The following is a 14,257-nucleotide window of genomic DNA, read 5'->3' on the forward strand; positions in this document are numbered from 1 at the left end:
GAGTCTAGCTTGTTCTCTAAAGGTCCTCACAGGTTTGACCTTCCAAATTTGACCCTAATGTAGACCTTTTATAATTAAATTTTTACGTCATATGAGTCAGTGCTGACTGGATATGTATATCATTGGAGTTGAATTCTACATTGCCATGTAAATCCCATCTAGTGAAAAACAATGAGAACATGATTAAATGAAGTGAATATTATATGAGTAACTGGCTGCTGTTCCACTTTGAAATGAAAATTAAGCAAAACAAAAGAGGAATCAGTTTCCCCAGGAATGTAACTCCACTAGGATCCTTTTGAACATGTGATCTATACTTTAATATAACAATTTTAGTGACTTATGAGAAACCATGCTATCTTGTCAATAAAAATTCTTTCATTATACAGAGAACATATTTTGAGGTTTTAGAGTCAGTTGCTTAATTACCAATCTACTCAGGCTAGTCTGGAACTCACACTTCTATGTCTACTTCCTAAATTATTGAATTCCAGATGTGTAGCACAATGCCCAGCTAAGACTATCTTCTGGTCACAGCATTAGCCTTCTTTGCAATAGTTCTAGTACATCCATACCATCCAAAGTAATAATCAAATTCATGATGATGTTACTGGCGTGTTTTAGTTTACGGCTGGTGATTTGTAGTGAGGGACTTTCCAGTGGGTGGAGTGAATGAAACAACAGAAGCATTAACTATGCCCATTTCAGTCTTAGTCAGCAACTCTTGACTAATGACATGTTCTACTAAGTTAAGGTTATCTCATATAAAGAATATTTATATCGCAACCTTATTTATAATAGTCAGAGTCTGGAAAGAACCCAGATGTCCTTCAACAGACAAATGGATACATGAAATGTGGCACATCTATACAATGGAGTACAACTCAGTTATTGAAAACAATGACTTCATGAAATTCATAGGCAAATGGATGGAACTAGAAAATATCATCCTGAGTGAGCTATGCAGTCATTGATACATGAATATTAGCCCAAAAGCTCATATCACCACAGACCACATGAAGCTCAAGAAGAAAGATGACCAAAGTGTGGATGCTTCAGTCCTTCTTAAAAGGGAGAACAAAAATATTCAGAGGAAGGGATATGGAGACAAAGTTTGGAGGAGAGACTGAAGGAATGGCGATTCAGAGCCTGCCCCACCTGGGGATACAGCCCATATACATACAGCCACCACACCCAGACAGTGTTGCTGATTCAAAGAAGTGCATACTGTCATGAGCTTGATATAGCTGTCTCCTGAGAATCGGTGCCAGAGCATGACAAACACAGAGGTAAATGCTCATAGTCAACCATTGAACTGAGAACAGGGTCCCCATTGGAGGAGTTAGAGAAAGGATTGAAGGAGCTGAAGGGGCTTACAACTCCATAAGAACAACACCAACAACCAACCAGAGCTCCCAAGGACTAAAGCACGATCCAAAGAGTACACGTGGACAGACCTGCAGGTGCATATGTAGCTAAGCATGACATTTTTGGCTCCAGGCGGAAGAAAAGCCCTTGGTCTTGCCAAGGCTAAATTCCCCAATGTAGGGGAATGTCAGGGCGGGGCGGAAGGAAGGGTTTGGTGGTTGGGTGAGGGAAAGGGGATAACATTTGAAATGCAAATAAAAAATCCAATAAAAAAGAATATTTATATAAAGAGATGACATAAAAATTAATACAGACCGTAGAAAGATCCTTAACAAAGGGAGCAAACTTCCTTCAGGAAAAACCTATCTAGAGAGAATTTATACAATTAAAGGGGTGTCAGGCAGAGGACTCTGCACCACACATGCTGCTAAGCCATCTGACTATGTGCTGATTACACTTTTGTTTTTGATTATTGTTTGAAAACAGAAACTGGGTAAACTCTCTGACCAACTCTCCGTATGGAAGCCTGAAGCCAAAATGTTTTATTCATGAATAATGTCTTTTTTAATAAACTATAAAAATGTAAAACAATAAAAGTGATATATACCTAATAATGAGTGAGCTGGTGAACCCACCGGGCAGCTCTGCTCTGAAAGTGGAAAAAAAATGGACTTTATGTAACAAATTGCAGAATTATTAATCCTGTTCGAAGCCCTTTTTATGTCACACCATTTACTTTAATTCTTACTGGTCCTACCATTACCATACATTATGCATTTTCCTTGTGATTGTTGGGAAGGGACTGGTAAGTAAGTGTCCCCTTGAACTTAAAAGGCTTCAGGGCAAGCTGAAGTGAAGGCCCTGACCAGATGGCAGAGGGAATTTTGAGAGGCTCTGCTGACCATAGACAACCTTTAGCTTCTTGATTGACAGAAACCTCCACGTTTCTCTAGAAGGTAGTTTCTCCTCTGGGCAAGCATGGAAAGGAAAAAACATTAAATTCAAATGGGTACATGCTGTTTTCTGGAACATACTTCATTCAATGAGATTCTTCCATAATTAAATAAATAAGAAAAATCTCAAATTCCTGAGACTTTAAAGAAATCCTAAGAAAATAAAGACTATGTTGGTTCTAAAACCTACATTGAAATGTTAACTTCCCTTTTTAAAGGATTATCAGGTTCTCAACAAGAAACATGTTAATATTTTAGAGTATAAACTCCATTTTAGGGATAGCTGGCAGCTACTCTCAACTAAAACATCCTAATCTTGTGTTGAGGAATGTTAACAATGACAACTTGAGATGTTTCTTTCTACCTCAGAAAGAGTCCTCAGCCTGGACCTCACTGATGTATTCCTGTGGGTTTAGGTTTGTCAAATGTGTGCTGTGGGGATCAAGTCTACACTGGCACTGCCTTGCAAAAATAGAAAGAAGTGGTAATATTTATACGGGAAAGTGAAGGCATGGAATAGGTGCTTGTTTCTCAGTGTTTGGACATTGGAGGACGTGACTGACATACACTCTATTATGAGTAGGCATTTCACTCAATTCCATGTAGGACATGGTCAGCAGGTCTTGCAGTAGTCATGGTACCTCTAACTGTCACTATTGTTCACCTCGTAGAGAACTGGGAGAGTAAGGTTCCCATTGGTGGTATTTCACATCACCACAACTACATCATTCACTTACATAACAAGAGGAATGATATGATGACCAGTCTATCTTAGCAAATCTGGAACTGTGCTGTGAGACTCTCACTAAAATGATTTGCTATTCTTAGCACAGTAGCCCAAGATGCTTCTGCTATTCACCTATGAAGATACTATACAATTACACTAGGCTCAGTAAGAAGTTGTTTGAGATAGAATCCAAATTTTCTTACTTGTTCGAAGTTTTCCAATGTATTTGTCAGACTTGAGTTTGCATATAAATTCAAATATGCCACCTTCCCCAGTCAGGCAACACAATAAAGACAGCTATAAAGAGACCATGGTGGAAAGGTCTACTGTGGTAATGAAGGGTCGTCATTGTCCAACTTACCTTTTCTCACAAGGAGGACAGAGAGTTGGCATTATCCACACATAGAACTGTCTAGCCATTGGTGATGTATTTTCTCCCTATGAAAGGATTATTCATAATGAACTTTTAGAGAATAATCTTCAATAGAATTAAGACAATTCTATCGAGGCAAGGATAGAGGAAAAGAATGAATCATGTCACAATTTGGGGTATAATTCCACAAGACAGAATCAAAGCTAGAGCAAGTAAAATAGTGAATCCTCATTTAATTACTTAATTACCTGGGAAGCTAGAGTATCTAGTCAGTAATTGGAACTGAGAGAAAGACTGTATGGTGAGTGGAAAGAAGGGTATGTGGACTGTCATTCAATGGTTAGATTTCATAAAATGTTTCAGAATAGACTATGTCAGCTTTTAGTAAGTCCAGTGAGATCAATTTATGTATATTGCAAAATGTTGCTCTAGCTACCATGATGAGAACAGAGATTAATGGAGTGAAGAAACAACTAAGGAAGTTACTATGGCCATTCAGGAGCTGATCATGATGTTTGGCCTAGACATGTCACAGGAGAGAGGGATGGTGAGATCTTGGATACAAGCCAGGGAGTGTTTAATTTTATTACTTAAATGACGGAACTGCTATTGGTCATTGTTGGATGTACCTAGTAATGTTCAGTGAAGAGTGGGATCAGCTTTTGACAAGCAGGTAAGTACAGATATACAAATAAACACACCGAGACATAAATATACATAGTGCATACAGACACACACACAGAAACATACACACACACACACACACACACACACACACACACAAAACATATACACAGACCCTGTCAGATAGACACACAGAGGCAAATAACCACTCAAACAAACAGACACGCAGTGTAAGTAGTTATTACCACTTGCAGGACAAGACTGGCTTGCCTTCTCAGGAAAGAGTATTTAGGAACATTGATACAGAGGGCTACACTGTTTGAGAGTAGTCTAAGAGTGACAGACTTCCTCCCTCTCCTGTTTGCTCTTCATCTCCAACTATGGAGGAAGACAAACACAAACAAAAACATTTAAATGCACACCTTGTCTTAGCAGTTACTTAATTTCTCTGGAGAAGTATGATCAAGGATAACCTTCATTTTTATAAGGAGTAGAAAACCTAAGGGGTGATTAACTCTCTCGGTGGCTTCCAGTTATTGCATTTGCCCATCTTGTCTGACCTACTTTGCTGGCATCCAGTGTATTAAGAGGCAGGATATTCAGGGGCAGGGCTGCAGAATGTGAGGCAAATGATTGCCTTTGGACAGATCGCTTCACCTCTTTGTACTACCAGCAGCTAAAGAGCTTTGCATGTATTTTCCTAGAAAAGTAGGCAGCTAGCAATAACATGTACATATTTATCTTGAAAAGCACTCTTCTCATGTGCACTTGTATGCTTTAAAATCTTTAGTTTGTCAATTAATGAATAATCACTTTATACTTTTCAGATGGGTACTGAAAATGTACAGAGAAATACTTTAGAACTCCAGAATTCTTAGAAATGCATAGGTACTGGCAATCCTTAGACAAGGAAGATATAACACTGTTTTGTTGCACCCAAAACAAAATGTTTTATGATTCACAAAGGTCCTGAGGGGACCATGATTAAACCCTGGGAGTTATTCTTTATGAATGTCATGGGAAAGAAGTGATGACCAGCGTGGTAATGCTTTCTCTTTCAGGAAAGTTTGTAGCATTTCAAAGCCTTTGGTGTTTCTAGCTTCACCTAAATCAGTAAGGCTGTAAAAGCATCCCCCTCCTCCACAAACCTTCCCACTGGCTGTTTAAAACCCACTGCAGTGTGTAACGTGGAGGATTTAAGACATTTTATGTGTTTGGACAATGAGCTTGCATGTAGAACTTTATAAGGCTAGAAGGGAACATGAATTAATAACCTTATAATTTTATCGACTTGGTAAGGAAGGCGGAGATGTGAACCATGGCAAGAAAATTCACAACTAAACTTTAAATCCTTGATTCAAGAATGCCATGCTCATATGAAACAGAGCTCAGACATAAACCAATGGGGCAAAGGGAGATGTTGGTATTATTTGTAGATTAATTTACAGACAAACATTCTAAAAGCCTTAACCTATTTAAATCGATGCTGTCCCATGTTGGTGAAGCAAAGCCTTTCGTTTTCCTCACAGATAATTCCAGGCTTCTTTGTACTGTGAATCTGTCTAATCAAGACTGGGTTGAATTCTCTTCTCCCTTTGGTGCTCTGTTTAGGGGTCCCTTATAATTCATGTTCACGCATCGTATAGCACATCGAGTCTCTTACCAGTCCTCAGCTTCACATGACCTATGGTTCTTTCTTGTCTTTCCTCTTCTGTGACAAGGTGGCCTAGGCCAGCATGGAGTACACTGAGGAGCATTTGTTAAAGTAGACTTTGAACTTCTCATCCCCTTTCTTCCAACACTCCAATACTGACTGGAATTACAGGTGCGCATCCCCATACCCAGATTTTTAATGGGTTTCTGAAAAGAAAACTGAGGGCTTAATACATGTTGGGACAAACCCCTACCAAATGACTAAACCCCCAATATCACACCAGCTTTTTTGCAAGAAGTTCATCTTACCCTTCAACTCCACTTACCAAAGATGTACTACCTGTGATCCTCCTCATCAAAAGTCAATATATTAGCGAGCCACTGAAGATTTGAAAAGTACACACCAGGCATTTTATAGTGAGGAATAAAGGGTTGTTTCACAAGAACACATATTGTCTTCCACCCTTTACAATACAGAACCTAGAAGAGATACAGCTATGCTGTATCAGACACTTGTTCCAAGGTAAATGCACCATTTCATGTTTCCTAAAAGCAATGCTACTCTTTCCAGGTAGGAGCTTTTCAAAACTTCTAGTTTAGTTTCTGTAGCTGTCATACAATACCTTTAAAGAAAACAATATAAGGAAGAAATAGGTTTCATTTAGCTCACACTTACTAGTTACAGTCCATCATAGTGCTAAAGTCAAGATGTTAATAACTGAAAAATCACAACATCCGTAATCAAGAACATGGAGACAAATTGCATGCATGCAATTTGTAGATTAATTTACAGACAAACATTCTTTTTTTTTTTTGGTTCTTTTTTTTCGGAGCTGGGGACCGAACCCAGGGCCTTCTGCTTCCTAGGTAAGCGCTCTACCACTGAGCTAAATCCCCAGCCCCACAGACAAACATTCTTAAAAGCCTTAATCTATTTAAATTGATGCTATCCCATGTTGGTGAAGCAAAACCTGTTGTTAGCCATATGTTCTAGGGGATGATGCCTACTCTCAGGTTGAGACTTTCTATCAATTCAGGCACTCAAGGCCATTCCCCACAGACATGCACATAGGACAACCGGGTAAAGACAGTCTCTCATTTAGACCCTGTCCAAATGATTGTGGCAACTTGTTAATAAAAAATTACAATGATGATCAATTTTATTAGAGGTCAGAAGTCAGTTAAAAATAACAACAAATTCACCTCTCCCACTCACATTAGGACAATAAACATCAATTGACCCCAGTGTGCCTCAGACTCAAAAAACAGAAACAAAAACAAAAACATTAGTCTAGTATAAGATTGTTGAGAGGAAAAATTTCAGAGGGTTTAGGTGGCAGATGAATAAGGAAAATGAAGACAGAAGTGACTAACTAAAATGCAATATATATACATATATATACATATATATACATATATATATGAGAGTCATTATCTATAGAGAGAGGAGCAATAAAAAATAAAAATTTGACACATAACTTTATTTTCTTTTGTCTTATTTTTATGGAAACCAATGCAAAGAAAGTATAGAGAATGCAAATATACCGAAAGGAGGTTACCAATGTCTTGCATTAAAGAAAGCTACAGCATAGGTGCTTAGTAGGGTCTTTCTGACAAAATAGCAATGGATATTGGGAAGTCTTATGTGAGGTGGGTCTGTGTCAGGGTTTACATCTAGCCTAGATGCCGCTAGAAACTATCAGAGGAAGAGCCATAGGCTGGTTTCATTCAGCAACACTTTTACCACCATCATTTTGTTGAATGGGTAATACAATAGCAGGACTTCCTCTGTTGTATGGACTTTTTCCATACAAAACAGGTTGCTGATGTGTGTGTGTGTGTGTGTGTGTGTGTGTGTGTGTGTGTGTGTGTGTGAATGATAGCTGTGTGTGCTTTCCTGTGCTTGTGAACTTGTATGTTTTTCTGAGTGCTTACACATTTACATGTATAGTTGTGTGTGAGAGTAACAAACATGTGTATTTGGGCATATGAGTTCAAATGTGTATGATTGTGTGAATATGAATATGCATTCATATTCTGCCAGAAGTGAATATTAATTTGTAAAAATCATCATTTTTTAACCTTGAACTCTCCAAATAAGCAAAGGAAAGTATTGTTATGCATAGTATTATATTTCTAATAATATTGACAGAAAATAAACTCTGAATTGCAATATATATATATAACTATATATCATACATCATATATATTGTATATCATATATCATAATTATAATTTTATAATTATAATTATATATCTTTAGCACAGAAAGCACAAAAGATAATGTAAGTGGAGCTCCATCAGGTGTGTCTTTTATTCTGTAAAATGTGCTCTGTAGCTCAACCTTGGAAATAAACCATGAAGAAATTGCCAGGCACCATCCTAGTCCCCATCCTATAATATTGTGGAATATAATGAGAGAAAACTTTTTTGTTCAAATGTTATTTTCTCCAGTGTAAATATCCTAAGGGAAAAATACACATTTTCATCTGAAAATTATACTCCAGAAGAAGGTTTTGGAAGGAGGTGAATATACTGATCAGTCCCTGTAAAATAGTTTCCTTTTTTTCGTTTGTCTGCAAAAAGAAAACTTACAGAAAGACGCAACCACTGAAGAATAATTTGGACAAATATGTTATGAGAAACTTATATCATAGTTCAGGGATCTTGTTACATATAGATAAAGAAGAGGTCAATTACATGTCAAAGTAGCAAGGTGATCAATGTTAAGGTAAGCAATTTTCTTTTTTATCAGCCACTTTTACAATTAGCAGAAATTAATGGGGTATTCTCATTGATAAAATTGTCACAATAATCTTTTTGTGATTTGCCACCACAGTATTGAGTTCCGTGATCCTTCTATTGGTCTTTTTTGAAACTAAGAGCCTGACTTGAGCTCTGGATGATGACATTGTTTGTGCTGTTCTCAATGAATTGTTGGGCTATTGTCCTCTCTACAGTTCTAGAAAATTTAATCATTGTTCTCTTGTGCTGTCTGCTTGAATGACAATTTACTATGTAATCCATGAAGATAGTCTCTCCAAGGTACCTATCTCCGTGAGTGACAAAGGATAAACACTGTAGCTAACAGCTAGCTTGACATTTGGACCTTCAGCATCCATTTGCTTATGTTAAAGTAAAATATTTATTCAATGAGTATTCCAAATAACAAATTTTCCTGTTTGAAGATCAAAGAAAGCCTATTTTAGAACATTCAGAAGGAGGGTTATCAACTCTTTTTGGACACATCACTTGAATACCAGAGTTTGGAGTCGGAAACTGAAGCAGTTATTCAACAATGGAGAAGATTGTAGCTTTCTAACAAGGAAATAAAGAAACAAATCCATAAATCCACCTTGAATAATAAATGGATTTTTGTCAAAAATAGTTGTCCAACTTTGACATGTGAGGTTTGTAGGCACTAAAGATGAAGCCTATCTTCTTCACTAAATAGCTATCTATCTGTTTCATAGGCTCAGAATGCCAGAGAATGTGATATTGAGATTTGAGTCTTATTACTAAGACTGATCTAAAGACACCATAAGCAAAGGTGACTCACTAGGTAGAGAAATTGTCCCTTCCCCTCCTAAATCAATAGTCATGAGATCAAATGATATAAGACAGCACAAAAATTCTTGGACACACAAAAGAAAGTGCATATATATTGGCATGGCGCTCCTGATCACAACCACAAAGAGGCTGAAACAGGAGGCCATTGGCTTCAAGAGCAGCCTGTACCCAAATATGAATGACAACCACTAACTCTTTAACAGGTGTGTTCTGGCATTCTGACACACATAGCTTCTGCTCAGGCTCAGGTTCCAGAATATAGCCACGGGAAGAGATGGCAGGCCCACACAGTATTCTAAAATAACTGTGAAAGGAACCTTCCTCAGAGGCAAACTATAGAGGCTGCTGATTCACAAATGCACCTGCCAGAGAACCTGTCATCAATTTACCTTATTTCACAGAGATCCAAAGGTGTTAGAAAGGAGAGTACATTTTTGTCAGAGTAAGTTTTGCAGGGAAAATATTGAGACAGTGAGTGATTGGCAAGCATCCAATGATGATGCAGTTTCAGAAGCATGAGGTGCTTACATTTTCTTCTTCAGGGATCTTTGTTGTCCTCTGTTGGCTGAAGGAAGGCAATGAAATGGGCTGGCAGCATTCCAAAAGAGGAAATAGGTCTCAATGTTATGGGCAGGGGGGTTCTTATGACTAGGGTTTTTCTGGAACAAGAAGGGAATGGTGGGGTCTTGTTCACATTGTCCTTGGTGGGGAATAGTGTCTAAAATACAAAATCATTTTCAATATCCTATCATTGTGATATTGGACATGGTTTTATGAGCGAAATAGATAGAGCAAGAGCTCCTTCCTGGAGGGTTATTAGAACAAACCTTGCCCTGAATGAATTGTTCTCATTTGGAGGGTTGCAACACTCTCGTTTTAAAAATAAATATTAGTTTTGAATGTATTTTTTACATGAAAATAGGTAGTTGATGTTTTATTCAAGACATCTTATTAGATCTACTGTCCTAGATGCTGGTACCAAATTGTGAAATAGTAGTTTGCTAAAGTTGGGGGAATTCAGTGGCTGACTTTCCAGTGTGGTCCAGCATTCCTCAACACCATACACCCAGCTGAAAACAAGCAACACACTTTACAGATCTTCCTCGTATTCTTCCCCTTAAATGAAAGAGCTCTGCAGTTGCCATTTCTCCAAGAGCATGGTGTTTTCATGGTTGTGTAAAACTATGCTTTATTCCCAGTGCTACTTAATATGTATCCTCTTACGTCCTATGTATTTGTGTAAACAAAGAATATCTGAATCCACCAATTTTCATAATATTTAATGTAACATATGTTTTACCAGAATCAATTCATATAATGACAATTTTTAAAATTATTTTGTTACCTTGGTATGAGATACTTCCTCCTTATCAAACACAATAAAAATAAATATAATTAAGATCTTATACAATTACAAGGACTTATTTCAGTGATGAGGAATGTAATTTCTACTTATCTGTCAACAAAAAAAATAGATATATAAAATATAGTTTTGATTTACAGTGATTGAATGATTCTTAAAGTCGTAGGTTCTCCTCTATGATCATGATTTTACCAGCTTCAACCTGATGGATAGGTTTCCAATCCCAGGCATGGATTCCATCTTGTTGAGCAGGTCTTAAGTCTAATTACAGCACTTTTGGTTACCAAGGTATGCAGCCTGATATTGCATGGTTAAGGATACCATGCCTCCTTGACCATTGGTTTTGTTTGTGTCAGAGCTCAATAAGAATAGTGTTTGCCTCCATATCTGGGACTCTTTCCTATGTAAAGACAGCAACTTCGTTATCCAGCATCAATAGTCAGCTCCAAACTCACAGACAAAAAAAATATTATGTGGACTGAACATATATTGGAGTAATGGAAAAATTATATGTTTCTATGTTTACTTTATATGTTTAATTTCAAAAAGAAAATAGACAATAAAATAAAATAAAATGTAAGAAAAGTATAAAGAAAAAAGTTGTGCATTGTACAGTATTAGAGTTTATTACATTCTACAATCCTATTCCTGTGGGAATTCAGTTCCTGCACTGAGGAGTTGAGCAGAACTGATTCTATTTCAAAATGCTATAGATACTGGACAAATCACATGCATTTAAACTCTTCCCAAAGAATCCGAAATGTTAGCTTGCCAGTATTGCCTCTTAGCTCAAGGCTTTCTTCTCTTAAGAAATACAACAATGTTTGAGAAAGCAATGTCTTAGGAGCAATCCTGTTGTTACAAGGAAGGGTGTCTTTTCATATTCTCTTGAAGAATTTCTTAATGTATGTCTACATACCTGCATTGGCAAATAGGAAGCACATGGTTTTCTTTCTACCCCACAAAATATTTCTGTTGGTTAATGCACAATAATGAATGTGAGTCATCTAGAGTCATGGCTGATATGCAACAGAAAAAAAATGCTACTAACAACTCCCATTCTTCTACTTGTGTGCATAGTAGGAATGAACATATGTCTTCCTCAATGTACATGTGGTTCCTGAGTTGTGAGTTTGAAGAAAGTGTGGATTCTAGAAGCAGACTTGCCATGCTGGTAGGACTGTGTTTTCCAATAATGAATTATTTTCCTTCTTCTTAAGTTTGTGCAACATATTATAACTGTAAAGCCAGTAAATCATGAATGTCAGAGCACCTAATGATGGCTAAGTAGTAAGCATTTCATCTTCTCCTCATATGTAAGGAGATACACACAAGAACATGGCGGCTCCTCATATATCTACTACAACTAATAGTCCTACCTCTTTCCTCCAGTCAGGCCCCTTAACTGTTCTGTCATCCTCCCAAGCTTTCCGTGAGGAATTTTATTCATCTCAGGTATGAAGGGAAAATCTGAGTATAGAAAAGCTGGATTCAGAATAGTTTTCTAGTAAAGTTCACATTTTTTCTCATTATTTCAAATTATAATCACAAGAAAAGACAATGTAGGCACGCTAATATTTACTGATTGTGTTGCATGCTTCTATCGTTTGTGGTTAAAAACCTCCAGTCATGGGTTACCTAGTAGAGATCATGGAGGCTGCCTCTATCTCTCAAAATAAACCAACAAAACATTTTCGTATAGCCAAGCGAAACAGAAAGAAGAAGGGAGCACCTCATCTGTGCTGCCAAAAAGTGAAAGGACAGAATCAGAAGACAATTGTGACTAATCTTTTTCTCTGACTCAATCATACAACTGTTCCCCTCTGTTAGCGCATGTAATTGAGACTGGAATATGAATGCAAAAGTGACTATTTTGACGCTGAAATCCAGAGTCTCTCAACGTTCTGTGTTCAGGAAATAAACTAAACATTTACAGTCACCCACGTGTGTACAATGTAGAACAGACAATACCCATGAGCCTCACTGGCTTAACCTCATACCCAAAATATTGATTTATTGTTCCAAAAGTGCCGCGAAGGGAAAGTACCCTCCTCATGTCAGCCTCAATGACTGCAGGAAAACTTTACTCTCAATACCTTTGAAAAACATGAATCACCGACCATGAGCATTCAAAACACTCATGAGAATCCCCTCCCCTACACACTCCAAAGGTTTAGCATCTGTCTGTGTACTTACTTTCATATTCTAGGATTATGCCTTTTTTTAATTACTTAAAAGTTAACATACTTTCAATCACATATAAGGTAGGTAAAATAATAAGAACCTTCATAATACATGAACATGATTAATTGTCAGGTAGTCAAGAGAATTATGCTTTAAACAAAGATGGTTCTACCTCTTTAAAATTCAGAAATTTATTTATGCTTCCTTGATTTAATTGGCAACTTTCACCTCACATCAAAAGTTTAAAAAAAATGAAAGTGGGGGAAGAAAGCAACAGCTCAAGGATGATTTTTGCATAACTTCACACAACAAGCAGGTGTTTGTAAGATCAATTTACAGCAGGGACCACAGTGCCCACCTAGTTTGGATGACTTCCAACCTATTCCCAATTAAAACTTACCTGGTTATAAATAAGAGATAAAAGCATACTAAACAGCACAGTAAATAATAGATCTTAAAATCATGAACTTGAGGCTATGTTCAGAGATATTAAATGTATTCCCTTTACATATGAAAATGTTAGAATATAATTTGAATTTGGGAACCCAGGAAGTCTATAAAATATTGTCTTTTCGCTATTGACTCTGAATTTACATTGTAGACTGCTGACTTACTAAGGGGTTTAACAGGTAGGCTATGCCTTGACAGACACTGAAATGAAGCATACTCTTTTCATCCCTTCACAAGAAACCAATAAGTGTAGTTTCTCAGAAATAACCATGTTTGAGGTGGGCAGTGTGAAAAAGTTGTAAGTTTTCACAGATGCTTGGACATATATTGAACCATTGAGATGAAAGTATTTTGAATTTGTCCTCTGTACCGTATTGTCATGAAGGGATATGAAGTTCTATGATTGACAAGGACCCACAGAAGGAACATACAAAGACAGCCTACTTAGAGCTCCTACATTGAGAAATACCAGAAAGAGTTAGAGAAGAGACTGGATAGATGGTACAACAGATATCAGCATTTGATCTGTGATGTCCAGCATTTTTGTGTTAGTTCATAACCATCTGTATAACCCCAGGCTCACACACACTGGCACAACAGTCATACACATACAATAAAATATGAATAAGTAAAAGATCAAAGTTAGAGAAATAATAAAATTGTGAAGAGAAGACAGAATGGAATGTGTAACTTTTGCACTTTTCTTCTAGGTAGAAGTCTCTCACCATTAAAACCACTAAGTGATTGAAAATCACTTCGGCTCCTTCAGTCCTTCCCCTAACTTCTCCATTGGAGTCCCAGGTCTCAATCTTATGGCTGGCTGCAAGCATTCACATCTATATTGGTCAGGCTCTGGCAGAACCTCTCAGGCCAGCCAGACCAGGATCCTGTCAGCAAGTTCTTCTTGGCATCAGCAATAGTGTCTGGGTTTGGTGTCTGCAGATGGGATGGATCCCGAAGTGGGGCAGTCTTGGATGGTTGGTCTCTCCTTC

Source organism: Rattus norvegicus, chromosome 18 (genome assembly GCF_021556685.1).
Source record: "Rattus norvegicus strain SHRSP/BbbUtx chromosome 18, alternate assembly SHRSP_T2T, whole genome shotgun sequence".
NCBI lineage: Eukaryota > Metazoa > Chordata > Mammalia > Rodentia > Muridae > Rattus > Rattus norvegicus.